The following is a 21,824-nucleotide window of genomic DNA, read 5'->3' as shown; positions in this document are numbered from 1 at the left end:
TAAACCTAGACGAGCAACTTTCCTATCTGTATAGTTTACTTTTGTAGTTTTCCAGAAAACCTACCAACACAATCTAGAGTTCATTTAAAGTAGTAGCTATAGCTAACATTGACATTTTAATGTTATGAATTCTACAAGATTACATAATGGAAGAGGATTAACTATATAAAAAACGTTTTACCGTAACTGACTCATGGCATTCCATGCATGATCACTTTGAAACTGTACAAGATAATCCAGATTGTTTTTTTGACTTGTTCACTCAGTTAATAAATAAATCATTTCATGGTTAAAATAGTGAAAATATAGGGACTCCAGAAAATACGGAATAACGGAACAGCGGAATAAGCGAAAATTACATTCTTAACATTTTACTACTATATATACAGTCTATAGCATTTATACAATACTCACCTCGTAGCAATTCCACAGAGAATCACTAAGGCGATCCTCGGGGTGATCTTTAAATAGAACTAGACAAAACTAACCACTCTAGAATAATCTAACTAAGCTAAAATACTTTCTAATACACTTTACTACAAAATCGCTACAATACTATAAGTTCTTTCTGCTATAGCTACTTATACCAGCCATCACACACGAGTAACTGCCCGAATTTATTAGTGACAGACCCTTTTGCTTAATTCACTTACCATTCGGGACCAAGCCAGAATTCGTTCAATTTCTGCTGACCCCTGTACCATTTCATGGCTTTGGGCCATTCCTTGTGATTCTTTAGGCCTATCCATGTCCTCACAGGAGTTTGTATGTTCTCTTCGATACTGGCTTGGTGTCCCTCTCTTTTCTGCCACTTCTCCAGTTCGCTGCCCATGTGGTAGTGTTGTTGATCAATTTGGTGTTCATCTGCTGGGCTGTGGACATGGACCCATGCGTATACGTAGGCACGATGCTTTATGTGATGTGATATATCATGCTTTACTTCAGGACAACACTGGTTGCTGTAAAGAGCAACGGTGTGCTGGTTCCCGATTGGATTGCCCGGGTGATGTTTTCACCCTGACTTTGTGCATGGGAAGCCTGCGTACTTCAATGTTACTGTGCGTTGTCCATTACAAGAATCTCTGTTGGGTCGGTCTGCAGTTTCAGCAGGTGTGGCTGCTGCTAAGGGAGAAGAAGATAAGGATGCTCACCATGATGAGCTTGTACAGGCTGCTGGAGGTGTTTTTGTCCCCCTGGTGGTTGAGTCCTTGGGTTTGTGGTCTGCTGCTAGTCGTCCTGTCTTGCAGGATATTGCTTTGAGGACAACCACCAGGAGTGGCATTTCTCGTGGCCTAGCATACCGCCATCTGCTAGAGCAACTCTCTGTTTGTCTGTGGTGCCACAATGCCCGGACATTTTTACATCTATTTAGCCTGTTGCCTGGCAGTCCTTTGTGGGAGTTGAACTCTGTTTCATGCTCCCACTCCCTGCAGTTTGGTCAGTAGTCTGCAGGGCTTTCTTGTTAAGGCTCCTGTCCGGGGGTTTTGCTGTGTGTATGCTGGCGGTCCATGCGGTATTTTTGTAGGCCTGTGTAGGCTCTGTAGGTTTAGCTGCTTTTTCTTTCTTCTGCTTTTTGTCATTTATAAATTAAATTAGGTAAAAAAATAATTATTAGTGACAACACTCCATCCTAAGAAATCTTCTCTGAAATAATCTACTTAGGCTAACCTGTTAGTTATGCATCGTCAAACAAGCTTAATGTAAAAATTCAAAAGGTTAAATGCTGTATTTAGCTGACATCACTTTGTGCAGCTTGATTCTAATAAATTCGGGCAGTTACTCGTGTGTGACGGCTGGTATAAGCAGCTGTAGCAGAAAGAACTTATAGTGTTGTAACGATTTTGTAGTAAAGTGTATTAGAAAGTATTTTAGCTTAGTTAGATTATTCTAGAGTGGTTAGTTTTGTGCTCGTTCTATTTAAAGATCGCCCTGAGGATTGCCTTAGTGGATTCTCTGTGGAATTGTTACGAGGTGAGTATGCTATAGACTGTATATATAGCAGTAAAATGTAAGAATGTAATTTTTGCCAATTCCGTTATTCCACTGTTCCGTTATTCCGTATTCCGTGTTTTCTGGAGTCCCGGAAATATACTCTAGCCTTTCTCCATTTTATGAAAATTAAAGCACTACTAGCTACTCTATCTACTTTTAGCATAGCGTAAGTCGCCATTTATCGAACAGATTTCAACAAGCGCTTATATTTCCTCACCACAGCAACATATACAGGCTTCCAGTTTGGACTATTCGACAGATACACCAACACACTGGGAGTTATGGGCTAAACCGCAAGCCTCATCGTTTGCCATATCTCAAACACCAGTACCAGGAGCGGATCTAGGATTTCAGAAGGGGGGGTGCTAACATGGACATTTATATATGTAGCAAGATAGTTGATACAACTAGTGTGAGAAGCACACTCAGCATGCGGAGCATAGGGGGGTCTGGGTGGCATGCCCCCACAGGAAATTTTGCAAATTTGGCCTATTGAGATTGAATTTGGTAGTAATTTTGGGTGAAAATGATGTCACTTTGTTTATGTGATACCATTATTCCCCTACAGCTTGTCAATATAACTAAAGGGTGCAGCCATGTAGCTAAAATTCAATCTTAGACTAACATCTTAAAGAACTAGTAGCTAGTGGAAACATATGGGTATCAGCTGTACATGATCAAATTTAGTGTTTTGAAGGATAGCATAATTTACAGTCTCATGGCTCAAACTACACTAGCTGTCCAAACAGTAGAGAGGGTAAGTGGGAGTGGAGAGGGCAAGTAGACTGACTCACCAGTGTATGGAGTGCATGTGCACTCAGCTGGATATAATTCTCCAGCTAGGGGGGCTCTAGATCTGGTGGCATATACTCCCAGAACCCATGGAAATTTTTGGAAAATGGCTATCACAAGATTGAATCTATATAGAAGCTATTTTTAACCAAATCTGGGTACAAGATAAATGAGTTCAGTTGGAAGTAATTTTAATTAAAAAAACAGAACTATACACTGTTTCCTGTTATTGGATTTTAAGAAAATGTATAATAGTGGCTTGTCAAAGAGAATAAAGAGTGTATAGTTAATTGAATGTAAGGTCAAGGAGAATATTTAAAACACAGGATTGGATCTACTTCATATGTGGCCACTGTTCTGAAATGCAGGTTGCTATTTCAATCTAACTTTTAAAATGATGGATCCATCCATCATTATAATTGTTTTACAACTAGCTACTCTACAAATACAACTAGTTTTTGGCCACAACTAACCCCTTTTTAGCACACAATGATCATGACAACATAAATGCTGCAGTATAATTTTAAGCTTAAAGTTGAGCTTCAAGGGATTTGATAGTGCAAACTCTAAAGCTGCTAGATTTATACAAATGTAGCATGGGATTTGATCAAGCAAGGGAAATAAAAACGAACAGTTCTCAAATGTTGCAGCCTTGTGAACTTTATAAAAGCTAAGAAATTTACTATTATATAAGACTACTGTTTTACTTGCATGCAAGAGAAGCATTTCAACCCAAGAATCAAGTTTGTAGCAGAGCCTAAAAGACTTAAACTATTTGACAGAAAAGGTTATTTTCAGAATATATTTTCAATTAATGGATGTTTTATACAATTTATAGTATATTAAAGGTGTAAATCTTTTACCTGAAGTGATTGGTATATGGCAGGATGTTTGGTACAATGGTGAGGGTGGCAGTGTGCAGGTCTAGAAGAATAGGTTTAATTTCAGCTTACACTCTGGTAACTTCTTGAAAATTATAGTTTCATGTTGGATATTCTATTAGAGTAGTTGACTGTTCTATTAGAGTATTTCGGATTTAGCAACTTCTAAGGTAAGACTTACTCCAAAAGTATAATTTTGAACCCTTCTTAGTAATTCTTGGAAAAGATTAGCTATTTCTCTTGCTCTTTCCATCTTTTCATTGCCTATACATGTGTATAAAATGCAACTGCACCTGTACTACAGCTTCTAGAAGCTTCCTAGCTTGCTCATTGTAAAATTTTGGAGGGGGGGGTGCTTCAGCGCCCCAAGCACCTCCCCTAAATCCGCCCTTGAGTACATATTATCGAACAGCAGCACTTCACTCAATGACCAATTTTAGAACAATTCGCACATTCCAATGAATTACCCACTAGGGAATTACCCTGCCACTTTGAGGTTTCTATGGGATATCCAACTACCGGATAACAATCTGCAACCGAGATTTGAATGCACCATTCATGAGTTATTCAAGTTTGACTGAAACAATGGTTGTTATAGGTGCTACCGTTTTGCTCATAACTTGAAGACTTCTGGCTCGATTTACTTAAAACTTTGGACTCAGAAAGTACAAAGATCACCCCATCGAATGGGCCAAACTAAAAGTATATGCATTGTTGTAGTGAGAAGGCACAGGTGTTTGTTAAAATAATTGTGATTTGTTCGCTTCTTGCCACCTCGTATCCACTAGAACCTCTGGAGTACTTTACCAATAGAACTACGGAAGGAAACTATTGTAAAGGCCACTCCAAGTCATACCTTAGCTTCTGGTCACTCCCTAGCCAACAAAAGGATGCGGGCAGAAGGATGATCAGGACTATAGACTCTTACATATGCACCAGTAATGTATACTGTGATGACCTCAGTGATGACACACAGTAATGTTATTATTTGCTCAATTTGATGTTTATTAACCAACATTCTTACAGCGTAATTATCTTTCTGCAAAAATGCACTAGGAAATTGTTGATGGCCTAGCCACACTACTTTAATACAACTGAGCACAACAATGTATGGCTAAGCACTACAGGAAAGGTGTACTCATGTAACTAGCTACTTTTGCTTTCTGCTATGCCAGAAAAGTATTATTTATTAGCTAAGTTGTTTGAATAAACCAAAATGAAATTAAACTATTTACACATCAGAAACTCTTCATTCAAATTATGAAGTCTTACTTAGCCCATTAGCTATGTGATTCCAGCCCTTTATTAATAAACCTTGAGAAAAGTATCTGTCAAAGTTTGAGTGCTCCAGACTAGTGTTTTTTAGTAATGATCATAATAGGAAAGTTGATGTTTTAACTAATAATAAGGGTTGCCACTTTCCAATCTAGGACCATACAGTTATTTAGTCATGGAAAACAGTTTAAACTCACCATTACCAGTTTTCGTCAGTGTTAGCAGTGTTCAGTGATAAGAAAATCAAAGTTTAGATCCACTAGAAGAGTTACTAGACTAATCATTATAGAGGACCATATTTTAATATTTGAACTGTTAGGGTTAAACCATGCAGGGCTTATCTGATACTATTCGGCTAGTGGTTAAGCCTACAACGAAACTAGTCAGAAATTTGGTAGTAGTGTGAAATAATATATCTGACTATTCTAATATTAAAGTTAATGGATAGTGTGACTGTTCTATTGTAATAATAATAATGGCTTTATGATGTAATCAAAGGATACAAGGGCAAGATAATATAGTACAAGGAAAAAAAATTAATTACATCAAAGGTCTGTTGGTATCCAGTAGCAACAGCCAAATTACTTACTTACACTACAATTTACAGCCAAATTGCTTAATTACACTACAGATTATATACAATTAAAGTAAAATAAATTACACATAGCTTACAGGTGGTTAAAATTTTGTTACAGGAGGTTTCCTTAGATGGCATGATGAACATAAACATAAACCTCCATATATACTCCATATGGAGGTTTCTGTACAGTAATTACATAACCAAGTAATAAGAATAATACTTTTTTCGTCAAAATACGTCATAAATAATTAAATAATGTACGGCTAAACTAGTGCACATAAAAATATGCACTCACCGGTAATGAAATAAATAATACACGAAGGGAAAAAATAAAAATGGATTCATCTCTGCTTGCTGTAGTTACGAAGTTTACTATTCCAAATAACGCTGTCCAATAAACAAACAAAATAACTTTGCGGTCCCTAGCAACGAACTCGTACAACCGGTTTGAGAAAACGGGTTGTAGCTTATAGCAACCGACTAGTTAATATGCGCTGCGCGTTTAACCGGCATTAGATACTACTTCAGTGCAGTTGAGAAGCTCAGTGAGAAGACACTTCGAGTTAAAGGAATTGTTAGTTGATGGATGAACAGAATACCACACATCGAGATTTAGTGGGCGTGTCACGTGCGTAAGGAACTCGGCCAGTTAAAGCCAAAGCCAAGTGTAATTTTACTCGTCCAGCTAGGACAGCGACTGAAGGAGCAGGGAGAAACGACACAAGAAGGTTTACAGCTGAAAAAGTGTTGTAAGTTGAGTAGGAAAGGGTTCAAGAGAACATATAAGAGGAATGTCAAGTCAAGCATATTGGATATTTAAGTGGAGCAATATATTAAAATTTGTTTGTTCCTTCACAGTAAAACAAACTAGTGAACGTCACTACTAAATGTAGTGAACATCACTACTAATGTCTGCCACAATACTCACTATTTTTGTGTAGTGACGTTCACTACTAATTTTGTAGTGAATGTCACTACATTGACCACCAAGTAGTGACGTTCACTGCAAAAAGTAGTGAGTATTATGGCAGAGCAATTCACTACTAAATTTTTACAGTGTTGCTTCACTACATAATGTGAAGTGATTTTCCAATGATATAACTTTTTTTTATTTCCACATTCACATTTTTGACTGTATCTCTAGCGTTGAAGGCAGAAAAATCTGTAATGAATTTCAACATGTTTACCCCTTCATTTTATTGGTCATCACATTTTTGTACTGCACACAGTTTTATTGACTGTAGAAACTAGTCTGCCTTTCTATAGAGTAAGGGTCTGGTCACTCTCACATTCAAAATTTGTGGTGTAACACTTAAAACTGGTAATGCTGCCTAATTCATATGGAAAGAAATCTTGGTTATGTTAATCCATATGGAAAGAATCTTTGGTTCTCTTTGGTTAGCAGCTGTTCGCTGATGTTTTTAAGAACTACTCACTTTATGTGGCTGTTGGATGTGCCATTCTTGCTGACATCAGGGGTGTACACAGAATTTTGAAAAGAGGTTTCGACTACAGCTAAGTGACTGTTATATTAGAATAGTTTATATTGTCTGACTGCTTTATTAGAGTATCTCGATCTTTTCACCAAAATCATAATTCAGAACAATGCTATAAGTGTTGCTATCATGTGAAAAACTGTTATTTAACTAAGATAAAAGTTTAAAATGTATCCGGTTCCACAACAGATTCCAGATTCTAGAACCCTGAAGTTTCAATTTCTTAATGTTTTAAGTACAGTGTAAAATCCAAAGAGGTTTCCTGAAACCCCTGGAAACCCCCCTCCATACACCCCTGCTGACATTATTGTGACATCACTGTTTAATGACACCTTGAAAGTGACCAGACCCTCTCTCTATGCAGAGGGGCAGACTAGATAGAAACACTATTAACATCTGTAACATTAACCATGCTAAATTTCTAGGCCAAACTGTTGGTGTTTTTTTTTCAGGTACTCATAAGTTAGACTCTAAATTGATGAATGTTCTATGAGAATACAAAGAGTGGATTCTAAAAAAAATGACATCTGTTTTTCATTTCAACACCATTGTGTAGTGACTTTGCCATGTCTGGGCACTGGGTGGGCAAGTCATATTCGGCCATGCAACACATATACACATGCCCATCTTCATATGGACACCAATACAATATTTTGAAGAATAGTGTTATGCATTATGTAACACTACTGTATGCAAAATGACTAATATAACCTTGAGAACTCTAACTAGCTATTGGCCTGCTTAACCCATATATACATCTGAACGTGTCTTTATATAGTTTATACCTGACTATAGGAAGAAACTTGAAAATATGAGGTGTTTTTAATGTTCTTTACACATGATAAATATGCCCTGCCACTAGACTAGAAACAAAGAAACAATTGTTGATTAAACAAGTTGACCACACCATTTGAACTATCACTAAGTAGTATCCACATTGCTAGATGGGTGCTAATGTCTCAAACAACTTCCTCTATTCTCTGATCAGAGTTTGAACCATACCAAATGTTACTTAACTTATTCCAAATGCAAACTGTCCAACCCACTACTGATTGTTTGAGCTGTGTTATTTATTCTTGTATAATAGTTAAGTACACTAGACCCTCAGTTATCCAACCCTCATTTATCCGTACCCTCATTTATCCTAAATTGGTAACAACTGCTTTATTAGAATATTTTGAGTACAAATGTATGTCTATTAGAGAATTTCAACAGAGCTCTGGATATAAATGTATAGACTTCAGTTTTACAAACAATTGATTTATCTGAACACTTTTACCATTGTCTGAGACACATTGGGTTTCAGATAACCTAGGGTCCACTGCACCTTCATTATATTTGACTGGTTCATAGCCGTGGCTCTTACAATAGTTGCCCCCAGATAGTGGCCGATCTACAGCCTAAAATTATTGTCATAAGCGTTGCCCTCAGATAAGAGCCACATTTTGTATCTTAATATGCTGGTACAAGTGTTGATAAGACATGTTTGGAGTAGAAACCAGGCAAAGGAGTTGTTTTAAGCCAGGAAATAACGTTTTTGAGAGAAGTTTAAATGAGTGATACTGTTGAAGGATGATTGAACAAGGCCAGTCACTTGTGAATCCATAAAGACACCATGAGCTGCTGCCACACAAGTCCATAGTAGCCGCCTTCACATAGTAGCCACAGGGTTTTCTTTGCTGAAAGTTGTAATAGCCTCAGCTATAACTGGTCAAATGTAGTATTTGTTTTAACAACTAAATATTCCATGATTGCTGAATTGCAGCATGTACAGTTTCTTTTACATTCAACAGAACAGTCACTCTAATACAGCAGGGAGACAGAAGTAGTTGCTACTTGCTAATAGTCAGCCTCATGTTGGGTCTAGTGTTAAAAAATTTCTGAAAAGTATGTTTCCTGCTTTTCTGTAAAATTTCCCTAATAGAGCAGTCACTCTTGTACAACAGTAAAATAAGTACTGTATACAGTAAACTGCTGAAATCACCCTGAGACTCAACCGCAATGGTCTAATTTTCTTAGGGATAGGGGTGGGGTGCATGGCCTACTAGGAACCACACTAAGGTATGCCTTCCGAATATTACCAAACTTTAGTATTTATGTAGCTAGGCCCTAAAGTCTATCAGTTCTTCTACTGAATTTTACTTGCATTGGAATTAGCAGTAATGAGAAGGTGCGTACACTGGAGAAGTGATTGTCAGCTCACTTATTGTACAGTACGATAGTACTGTTATCGTACTGTGTAGTAGGGACCACAAAGGCGTGGGTGTGGCCCATCCAAAAACCATCCTCACTTTTCCCAAATGATGATGTGGCAGTATTAGTTAGGTAAAACTAAGCCCAAACAAGCCTTCAGATTGACCCAACATGTTTCCAACAAGTTGCTACGGAATTTGAAAAAAATATTTATCAGAATAACTACTCTTCTACTCTCTGTGTGTCTGCATGCATATGTGCATGTGGTGTAGTGAGTGGTGATGATTGTGTGGTGTCAGTAGTCTTTTTCTAATGGTACAGGGAACAGGGAATTCTTATTATAAGCTCCGCTTGTGATTAATTCAGAGTAAACCAATTACTAATAACTGATAGTTACTCTGATGTAAAACTTAGACCAACAAATAAACCTTAGTTTAAATCTCGGGGTAAACTATGCTATATATGTAGTGTCCCACCCGTTAGTTTACTGTTACATTTCTTACAGGGTAAAATGGTATATCAGTCTTCTTCCTGTGGTGAAATGATGTACAGTGCTAGCTCCCTTGATTATCTGAACACTTGGTTATCCGAACAGCAGAATTGAGTTCTCTTTTGTTTATGACGTATGTTCTATTAGAGTATTTGAGCTCTGTATACAAATGTATGGGGTTTGATTATCTGAACATGTCTTGGTCCCGAGGGATTGGATAACACTGTATTACCCTGTGATTAATGATCATGTGGAATAACACAGTTACTTTGTTTATGTGAAATGGTAGCGTGAAACATCCCTTGAATAGCCGTACTTCTATCCATTCACTAGCTAGAATAAAATCCATTGGCAAAAATGATGTAGTGTTGTTTAAGTTGTGCTACTCATTCTTGTACAGTAGTTGAGTAATTTCATCAGTCAGTCAGACTTTTTATTCAGAATAATATGTCCCTGAGAGGTTCCCTATACTATACATGTAACTGCATGTATTTGTTGAATATCAGATGTAGGAATAAGCAGTTTCATGTATTCTTGTTTTGTAGCAAGATAAATAAATTGAATACCTGTCTCAATTTGCTATTAATGGATAAAGATAAACACTTGAAAAATTATTTTTGTATGTTGTCTACTGTTACGTGCTTTTATGTTGTTATCATACCATATTTGTAGTGTGTAGCATCAGAATTCCACTTAAACTAATGTCGATTAATGTTAGGTCGTTAAGTGGGTGGTTTTCTTCATATTTTTTGGTCTTGAAAAAATCTGCCCTACTTGCAAGCTAAAAGTTGCTCTTATGGTGTTGCAAACTGACACTACATTTACATTCTTGTGGCATAATCAGGGCCATGGGGGAAAGGTAGAGAGGCCACCATCAATTGTGATACAAGCAGCTGATGCAATAGGACCTTGACTATCCAAACCTTGATTATTCATTCTTTATTAGTGGCTGCTCTATTAGAGTATTTCTTCATTAGGTGAACGTTCTATTAGACTAAGTGTATGTTCCATTAGAGTAGTTGAACGGAACTCTGTGTATATTTAAACTGGCACATAGGTGTTTGGATAATGGAGGTCCTACTGTACTTATTATGCATCACAGTTAAACAAAGCAGCCACAGGTTGTTTAATACGCTAACAAATTTACTTGGTTATGTGTGACCCGGTCCTAGATAAATAATAATAATAATAAATAATAATAAATAATGTAATGTGCATGGATTAGTGTCGTCAAAATTTTCAAGAAATATTTCTTAAATTTTGATTTAATAACTTGAAAAGATTGATTAAGGTCAATTATTGGGAGTGCATTCCAGAGATTAGGTAGACGGTGAAAGTACGAGTGTCTGGATATATCATTTAGATGAGACTGGTGAATTAGTTTCTTACTAGATCCTGATTTTGTGCTGGCAGAGTTAAAAGTGATGAAGTTTGTTATAGTGAACTTGTTTGTTGGAGACTTGATAGAGCGTATTCACGAAGAAATTACAGACGAGGCGCTTAAAATACGTGTGGTAAGAAGCCCAATGCTACAATACAAAAATATCACGTTTTCGTTCTTTCTACCAGACCCGGTACAGTAGCAGCCAATTCGTGGCTATGTGGTAATCACCAATAGATGGGTATAGCATACTATAAGTACAACCTCGTAGCTGGTCTACTTTCTGATATCACAATAGAACGCCCCATCTGCTCGCCCACGCATGTCATGATATGGCGGGTACTGTGGTGAATATTTCAAAAAGCAGACCAGCTACTCCATTGTGCTTCTAGCGTGTCATTATCCATTAACATACCGTTGCCATACTGCCACGAATTGGTTTTCTCTCTACCTCTGGTGTCAACAAACTACGGGCCAAAACGAAACAATTTTTCCGCGCGTCTTTTCACCATCACAAATGCACTGAACAGTCACTTAATGGCAGTTTGGTAGTCGCCTATCAATGGAGAGTAAATTACTACAAGGATATGAGTGTAATTAGTATAGTTTCTGAAAAAATGACCTTGGAGCCCGCCAAGTCGCTACACAAGATGAAGCGTTCCACTGCTACATCAGGAAGTAGACCAGCTATTATTATTATTATTATTATTGTTAATTAGCAAAGCCCACTAGGGGCAACATGCTAATGAGCATTACAATCACATATTATATGAGTTCATGCTTCTAGTATGTTGTTACCCATTCATAGATGGTTACCACATAATCACGAATTAGCTGCTCCTGTACAAGGTCTGTTAGAAAGAACGAAGACGCAATTAGTATTGCACCATTGGGGCTTTATCCGCACGTCTCAAATAAACGCCACAAGTGTCTTAAATAAACGCCGCATTTGTGACGTCACGTGAATACGCTCTATAGATTCAAGGGGGTGACACACAGGCTCTCACTGTTGGTAGATCTGCGACTGCGGTCAAAGTCTAAGTGAAAGGTCAAGGCCACCAAAATCGTGCCAATTCAACAGTCAAGGGTAAAAGCTTGCAACCCACAATCGAAAAGTGCTGAAATATCGTCGCTAAGTCACCGGTCAAAGGTCGAAAAAGGCTCTTAGTCACAGGTAAAAGCGAAATTTCGGCCGGTCAAGATTTTGACCGCGGTTGCAGATCTACCTACAGCGCGTACCTACGTGACACCCCCTTGTAGATTTGATCTATGATTTGATGGTGAACAAAAATTAATATCGATTAGAATCCCTGACTGCTCTATTAGAGTATCTCAATCTTTTGCATTGTTTAAAGATTGGTTTTTACTGGGTTATATGCACCTTCAATATTAATAAAATTCCTCATAAACTGGGGATCCAGGCTTTCCATGCGGGCGGGTGACCAGAAACTAAGGTTTAACTTGGTGTGGCCAAATGTTGTATTGTTGGCTGTTACAGCTCAGTAAGTCTTTAATTAGCCTTTATCTGTCTTCATCTGTTGTTTAGCTCGCTTAGTGTATTTAAATTTAATAATACGTACCATTCGATAACTGGTGACTTACGCTACAACAATTAATTTACAGTTTATTATTATTATTTGGTGTACAGTGCAGGAATCAAGGTGGTTATAACGCACAGGTGTGATTATCTAAGAGGGTACAAAACTGATCGTGTGTGGGGGGGTTGACTATATAAGGGGGGAGTGAGTTCCACAGTTTAATTGTCAATGGGAAGATAAGAAAATTTAAAACTGTCAATTCTAGTGTCAAGTTGGTTGAAGTAGCCTGTTCTCAAGAAGGGTGGAATAGGAATCAGACAATCATGTGGTACACTGACAAGATTATTAATTATTTTATACATCATTTCTAATTTTGCTCTGATTCTTCTGGTTTCCAGGGAAGGTAAATTAAGATTAATTAACACTGATGAGACACTTGAGAATCTATCATTTGATTTGTATTTCTTACAGGAGACATGATAGCCCTACTGCTTACTGTCCATATTGCTGTTGTAGTTTCAGCACAAACCAGTTGTCCACCTAGAGGTATAGTCTCTGTGTGTATTGTGTGTGTGTGTAGTGTTTGCATGTGTAATGTGTGTTGTGTGCATGCATGCATGTGTCAGCTTTGAAATGCTTTGAAACGCTTTGAAGCTGGGTCACTACTGCTAATCCAGATGACTAACTGACCTGGATTTGACCTGGTTGTGATAAATTGAAACCAACTGAAAGGCATGCACAAAGGACTATAGATTTTTGGTTGCTCCACTAGCATATTAAAATGATAAGGTAAATTTTGTAACTATGGTTCAAAATACATCAAGACTCACAGTAGTGAAGCGCACGGCCAAGAAACTACAAAGTGCACGCCCAATAAAAAGACACGCAGCCACTACCGTGAGTTATTTACGTGTAGGGTTGGTTTTGCAATATTAGTCCTGTATTATGCAACATCTCTCAATAGATTTGTATTGCGTTATGTAATAAAAAAATCTTTAGGAGTCATCGTAGTTTTCTTGTGACCTCGCTAAAATAAAATAGTAGGCCTCGCTAAAATATAAAATAAGCATATTTACACATATTTCACTTTATTTCTCTACCTTATGTTACACCTACCGTCACATTATACCAGTCAACTCACCTGTTTTTATACTGGCCATCTAGCATTGACATTATCTAATTCTGGTTGGTCCTACACGTATTTTCTCCATTCAAACCTCTAATCCTTCAATAACTTTTAACAACACGATGTGGACACAAACTCTAATGTCTGATAAACAAGTTGTGAAAGTGTCCAGAACCGCAAGTTCCCTAGGGATGGCATTTTAAGAAGAGATCTTTTAGATTCCATTTAGTGCCACACCCCATGCGAGCATTTATAATTGCTAGATATCTTATAAACAAGGTATGAAGAGCATTTATCATCGACAGATGCCTTATAAACAAGGTGTGAAGAATAAAGTCACTAGGAAAGGTGTTTTAAGCATAATCTTCAATTTTAATAGTTTAGCCACAAAGGCAAGGTGAATAAAAAAGGCAACAAGCCTATAGGGGTTACACCTCTAGTAGTGTGCGCCATGGAGCTTGTGTTGTGCCTTTCATTAATCATTATGCATGCAATGTGGTTTGCCAGTGACTGTGTAAAACCTTCTGTGGTGGCTTTCAAGTTTTGTAATGGATTGCTGGAATGTGGTTCGTGGTTTACCAGTGACTGTGTATATGAGTTGGGGTATTCCACACAACTTGCACAGTATTCAAATTTCATGGAAAAGATGGCCATGAAATCCATGAAGATTTTTTGCCTTATGATAAACATACAACAATACTATTACAACACATAACACAACTTTAATCAATATCTGTGTCAACAACAAGATACTACTAAAAATAGTTTAACACCAGGAATGATTTCTTGGCTGCATGACGACACAAGATTAAGTGAGACCTGTGCACTGAACTTTACCTTAAGTAAACACACATGTAACTAACCTGGAATGTCGGTCACAACTGCACCAAAGACACTTGCTTGGATATCTGACAACGCAATTGGCCTACAAAAAATCGACAAGTTGATATCTGAAGCGGCCAAGAATAAAAGTTAAGTTGATACAACTAACTACAATTATCAACATTGAATCTTAATCATTCAACTGTGTTCTATACATTCATCCTTGCTACATCCTAAATTAATTCTTTGTAACTCTAATTGGCTGGTAACTGCAAGTTAATAATTGTAGTTAGTTGTATCAACTTAACTTTTATTCTTGGCCGCTTCAGATATCAGCTGTTTTAGTTGCCAGATACTTTTTATTTGCTTGTTTTACAGCCAAGGTATTCTTGCATGGGCTTGGTAAATCTTTGGTAATCTTAGTCAGTTGCAGTAACATTGATTCTTGGCCACTCTAGATATTAGCTCTTTCAGTTACCAGTTAATTTCATGGAGAATTTTTCTACAGCTGAGCTGTTTTTACATGGGGATACAGATACTTGTAGTTTCTTGGACGCGCCTTTTTACAGCAAAGGTGTTTGGGAGGGGGGGGAGGTTATTTTTACAGACAGCAAAACACATTTTCTACAAATGGGTGTGGCTTCATGTATATACCTAGTGCCATGTCTAAGGACAATATCATACATTCCCAATAAGTGGGAATAGCCCACAGGTTTGCTGCAACACTATAGTTCACTTCATTCATGTTCACCTGGGTCCTCATTTCCATTAATGACTCTTGTTACATGGGCCAAACATTTTGTAACACTGTGAATCCCTTAATAACCAGAATTGTTTATCAAAAACCACTTTGATATGAGCAAGAACAAGTGAGTTATTGAGGTTTTAGTATAAATGATTCAAATGCACAAACATGTGTACAACATGAAAACATGCTTGTTCCAGTGGGAGTGAACACATGTTCAACTCTTTGATAGTACTGTATTTGGTGGGGGCTCAGGTGAACACAAACTGAGTATACACTGACTGTGACTTGTACATAAACTGTGTGCATATAATCACACTGATTTAAATGCTAAATAATTATACAACCAAGTACTAAGAATAATACGAAATGTGGTTAAAATTATGTCATTAATAATATGAATAAATAAATAAATAATAAATATAATGTTGAGAAAACTACAAGGACTAGAGACATGAACTAAGCAGGGATAGATTTGCCTGTGAATGTAGGCACAACCATATAATAAGTATGCCTGTTCGTGCTGATGAGTTGACCGTACGTGTAATTCTACATAACACCCAGCACCACACCCTTGTTTAATTACAGATTCCGCGAAGGAGAAAATTATTAAACATTCGCAGAGTGATGGAGAGCCAGAGGCCACTTTACACGTAAACAACAAGATTACAAGTAAGTTTAAATGTTTGTAACTGTGTATTTTGAATGCAGGATATGTGCTCCAGTGAACAACCAGCTGATGCCCAGCTGGGATACCAGCTGATGCGCTCGTAAACCAGCTGATGCGCTCGTAAACCAGCTGATACACTCGTGAACAACAGGGTAATGAGTAATGTAATACTTGTAGTTGTATTATATATCTTCATCCTTCATCTGGCTTGCTAGCGGCTGGTCCACCTGGCTCAACTTCTATATCAGTACTCTACTGTGAGTCTGTAATAAACAAGAAGATGCATTGCTGCATATACAACAACGTGTAACTATCTCCTGTATGTTGTGCATGGCTGTATGCATAATATTATAGACTGATCACTGTGCCAATGCCACACCGCTGATTTACTGGCACATCACCAGTGGCCTCTAGTTACAATAGAGTCTGTTGTGCCATATCGGCTTGATTGGGATCATTTGCTAGTTGTGCCATCACCACGTTCCTTGTTCTGTATAGCCTCACTCCACTGCTAAGTCGTTTTCAGAGACACGGCACACCTACAATATAAACTTTCAATATAGCTAACTTAACTTGGTTTTTGTGTCAGTTGTGTTTTAGTATTGTGGTTTTCTGATGCCAGTTAAACTCCCTTGACTGTGTACGTATGCATAATATGTATCATTTCCTGTGCATCTTTTCTACATGATCTGCACACACATGCACTGTTTGTACATGCCCCATTAGGTTGTCCCGTTGGTGATTCTACTTGGTTGTATTTGCCCCGGGCCTAGTTATACAACCAAGTACTAAGAATAATGTGAAACGCGGTTAAAATTACATCATAAATAAATAAATAATTAATGTTTGAGAAAACTACGAGGCCTAGAGACATAAACTAACCGGGGATCAATTCGCCTGTGAACAAAGGCACAAACGTATAATCGTTGAGCTCATTCGTGCTGATGACTTGACCACATGTAATTCTATATAACGCCCAGTACCACACCCTTGTTTAATTACAGCATAGATAATAGACACCCCAAATCAGTAGGGGTGTCTATTATCGATTGCGCGAAGGAGAAGATTAGCGAGTGTCCATGAAGTGACTGCAGGAGAGTGAGAGGCCAAGATTGTTTACTTGTATTTCATATTGTAAAGAGCGTGGCATGTTTTAATGTTTTCTTGTATTGTTAATTAATTAAATATTTTATGTGACTGGCAGATGGCATGGAGACTTGAAACTCACAAACATAAAAACTCACTTGTAATCTTCTTGTTTACATGCAAAGTGTCTTGTGCAGCTGGGCATGGCGAACTTCCTTTGTGTTGGTGTCAGGCAATTCAATACATGCTTAACCTTTTTTGCCTTCGCCTGGCTTAGCTACTAGGTTCTGGCTGGCTTGGCTGTCTTCCTTTATTTGGTTCATCTGGCTTGCATACTCCTACAGCATTGTGTAGCTATCTCCTGCAAGTTGTGTATGCATAATTATAGTGTGTCACCCATCACTGTGCCATTGCTACACCACTGATGAACCTTATTTAGCTCTAGTTGATGTTGATACTGTGCTGTATATTGGCTAATAATTTTTATCTGTTGATGTTGCCTATAATGTAATGCTACATACAATACTGCAATAATGTATAGTTCTCTCCTGTATGTTTTGTATACATAATTACATAATACTGTGTACACATCACTGTGCCATTACCACACCAATGATGTACTGGCACTTAGCTACTGGTGGCCTTTAGTAAAAATGCCACTATTGCGTTGTATCTGTCACTACTGTGACATATTGAATTGATTTGGGGATCGTGCCTTCACCACCTAATAGCCTCACCAGGGGGCTGTCACGTTGGTGTATGTACTTGGTTGTATGTGATGCAGTCCTAGTAATAATATTAATAATAATACATAAATACTTGATACAGTGGAACCTGTCTAAAGCGGTCACCTTCAGGCCAGAAATATTTGTCCTTTATAGAGAGGTGGCTGCCTTACTCAATATCCTCCATAAAGCAGCCATAGGCCATAAACTGAGGTTTGGCCTTTATACAAAGGTTCCAGGGAATTATATACTCAGGTTTAGCTATAAAAATGCAATTAGCTACACTCCAGTACATCGCTTACTTACATAGCTAGCAGACAAATTAGCAGAAAAGCGAGCAGAAAAGAGCCTGAAGAGTTTAGAGACAGCAATTGAACTGATTATAATCCCTGGCTACAAAGTCTGTGAGGACTTCTTTAAACACAGCGAACTGTTAACTACACAATTGCAAATCCAGGATCAAGATAATAAGGTGAACTTTAATTAGAATCACATGAAGAGGCAAAGCCATGGAGTGGCCATGAGCTTTTCTATACTGTGAGTTTATAACTTTTCCGTATTACAGAAGTATAAAGTAGTGCAGCTAGTTTACTCACCGTAATGGCTGTAGCTGGCCGCTTTGTGAGAGGCTTTTTGTGTAGCAAAGTGCTGTTTGGGACTGCTAAAGCTGGCTGTTATATGTGTTATAGAGGTGACCACTTAATGCAAACTATTTCTGTACAAACTGATTGGGAATTGGTCGGGACCGTAGTCACGTGGCTGCTATGTTGAGGTGACCGCTGTCACGTTCGGGGGAGCTCATTTAAGTCACACAAGATAGATTAATAATCTTAATCACAACAAGATAAATCACAGCAACTACAACTAACAGCAAATTACACTCTACAATAATGCCATGGCAGCGGAACTTACAACACATCAATTGCAATAACAATTACATCATATAACATCATACAACAATACATCACATCTCCCCTGCCTCAATTCTGAAAGCGTTTGGGAGGTTTCCTCTCTCTTGCAGGGTTTCATCTAACGGCAGTGTTCGAAGGAGTTACTACTGATGATGAGCTTGTACTGTTCTGTGTAATAGCAGTAGGTGGTGACTGCTGAGATGAGTCAGAGTGCTCTACTGGAAATGTAACTAAAGGAGACTCTTCAGAAGATTGAGTGGTTGACAAACTGGTAGGAACACTTGAATTATCCACTCGGTCATGAATGTGATCAACATGACACTTATGTACTGAACCATCTTGTACTTCAACCATGTATGAAACAGGGCCAAGACATTCGATAACTACTCCTGATCTCCACTTGTCAGTACCATGAAAATCTCTGATCCAGACAGTGTCACCTGGTTTGAAATTGCGAAGTTTACTGTGTTGATCATGACTTTGCTTCTGTTTAGTTTGTTCTAAACACACTTTCGACTCAAGATTCAGTCGCAACACATCTAACCATGTTCGTAGTGCACGACCCATCAGTAGTTCACAAGGAGCAATGTTTGTTGTACAATGAGGGGTTGTTCTATACGTCAATAGAAAATTTGCAAGTCTTTGAGGAAAAGAAATGCCATCATTGTTACTTCTGCGCATAGATTGTTTGAAAGTTTGTACCATACGTTTGGCTAGGCCGTTTGACGCTGGATGATAAGGTGCCACTCGAAAATGTTTGATGCCATTCACTTTACACAACTCGGAAAATTCAGCAGAAATAAACTGTGGACCATTGTCACTTACGATTTGTTCAGGGAGTCCATGTCTTGAAAATATTTCTCTAAGCACCTTAATTGTGTTAGTGGTAGTGGTGGAGGACATGTCTATAGTTTCTGGCCACTTAGAAAAAGTATCAACAGCTATCAGAAAAGTTTTATTCATGAAAGGTCCTGCAAAGTCTAAATGTACTCTGGTCCAAGGTTTAGATGGCCAAAGCCACGGATGTAGTGGAGCTGCGACCGGGGCTCTTTGATCTTGCTGACAACTTTTACAACCCTTAACCAACTGTTCTATATCTTTATCAATACAGGGCCACCAGACATGACTCTGGGCTACTTGCTTCACTCTGACTACACCCATGTGACCCTCATGGAGCATCTCTAAAACTCTAGACTGTAATTTCTTGGGAACGAGAACTCTAATACCCCATAGGATACATCCCTCTTCAATCGACAGTTCTGTTCTGCGGGACCAAAATGGCTTAAGAGAGTCTGGACATGTTTTAGGCCAACCTCTTTGCAGGTAGTAATACACTTTACTTAACAAGGGATCAGATCGGGTTGCTTTACACAAATCAACAACAGATACTGACACAGTATTAATCTGAGACACATTATACAAAGACACTTCAGACAAGCACTCACCATCAATGTTAGCAGGTAATGGCAATCTAGAAAGGCCATCTGCGTTGGCATGAGCCTTGGTAGGTCTGAATTCAATTGTATAATTGTAAGATGATAAATAAAGTGCCCAACGCTGTAATCTGCCTGCTGCTAATGCAGGAACTCCATTTTTGGGACCAAACAAAGCAGTTAAAGGATGGTGATCTGTAACTAATGTAAACTGACGACCATGCATAAATGTAATTATGAAACTTACGGATCCCATGAATCAAAGACAGAGCCTCTTTCTCAACTTGTGAATAGTTTTTTCACTAGAAGACAAACTGCAAGAAGTAAAGGCAATAGGGTGCTCTTGGCCATCATGGTCAACATGAGATAACACAGCGCCGATTCCGTAATTTGACGCATCACCGGCCAGTCTGACAGGCAGCTTTGGATCATAATGAACCAAGACTGGAGCCTCACTAAGACACTTCTTGATCTGTGTAAAACCTGTGAACATTCATGTGACCAGTTCCATTTCACTCCATTCTTAAGCAAGGCATGTAGTGGGTGAAGTTTCGAAGCCACATTCTGAATAAACTTTCCATAGTAATTCACCATTCCTAAGAAGGAACGCAGTTCAGTAATGTTCTTAGGAGCTGGAGCTTTGACAATTGCTTCTACTTTACTGGCTGATGTGTGTACACCTTCTGCATCAATTCGGTGCCCCAAGTACTCAACACTGTCCTGCATAAAACTACATTTCTCTCGCTTCAGTCTTAGACCATGTTTGGATAATCTGGCAAGCACTTCAGATAGATTTCTAAGGTGTTCTTCTTCAGATGAGCCCATCACCAGTATGTCATCGAGGTAACAGATAACATGGGAGAGCCCCTGAAGGATGGTGTCCATCACTTTCTGAAAAACTGCGGGGGCTGAGGATACCCCAAACAGTAGACACAGATATCTGTACAAGCCTCTTTGTGTGTTGATGGTCACGTAAGGACAAGATTCTGGGTCCAATAGCATTTGTTGGTATGCTGCCGATAGATCAAGTTTAGTAAATTTACATCCACCAGTTAGGCAAGTCATTAGATCCTCAGGACGTGGCAAAGGGTACTGATCAGTCTCTAAGTAAGGATTCAAAGTTTTCTTGTAGTCGCCACATAGTCTGACTCCACCATCTCTCTTTGGCACAGCTACTAAAGGTGTTGCCCACTCACTGTAAGGTACACTCTCTATGACTCCAGTATCTTCTAAATGTTGCAATTGTTGATCAACTGCATCTCTCAGTGCATAGGGTACCTGTCTGGGTCTACAAAACTGAGGCTTTGTGTCTGGCTTCACAGTCAGTTTAGCCTTGAACTCCTTGAGAGTGCCCAACTCATTGGTAAATACATCACCATATTTGCCTATCACAGCTTTCAGAGGAGGTTGTTTACTGTGTACAGTAGCTACACCTAAATTATGCCAGTCCAGCCTAATTTTCATTAACCAATCACGCCCCAAAAGTGTTGGCCCCTGTCCATTCACAAAATAGAGTGTATATATTCCCCCATATCTCACCTTCACTTGTATGGTGCCCAACACTGCCAATGACTCTGCTGTGTAAGTCTGTAGTTATGTTCTGGACTTCATCAATTTCACTTTGGGAAACAACTGCTTTTGGGTGATCACTGACATTAGAGAGACTGCTGCTCCTGTATCCACTTCCA

The 21,824-nt window shown here is 38.4% G+C and overlaps 1 long non-coding RNA gene across 1 annotated transcript; it reads left to right on the top strand.

Annotated features, from left to right (window-relative positions):
* Positions 1 to 5,952: 5,952 nt before the first annotated feature.
* LOC136240990 (uncharacterized) lies at positions 5,953 to 10,539 on the top strand. Its single transcript, XR_010694074.1, has 3 exons — positions 5,953 to 6,269; positions 9,715 to 9,832; positions 10,245 to 10,539. It is a non-coding gene; the product is annotated as an uncharacterized lncRNA (long non-coding RNA).
* The last annotated feature ends 11,285 nt before the right edge of the window (positions 10,540 to 21,824 follow it).

The sequence above is a fragment of the Dysidea avara genome, chromosome 12 (assembly GCF_963678975.1).
Source record: "Dysidea avara chromosome 12, odDysAvar1.4, whole genome shotgun sequence".
Classification (NCBI taxonomy): Eukaryota; Metazoa; Porifera; class Demospongiae; order Dictyoceratida; family Dysideidae; genus Dysidea; species Dysidea avara.
This window is presented reverse-complemented; position numbering and strand designations above follow the sequence as displayed.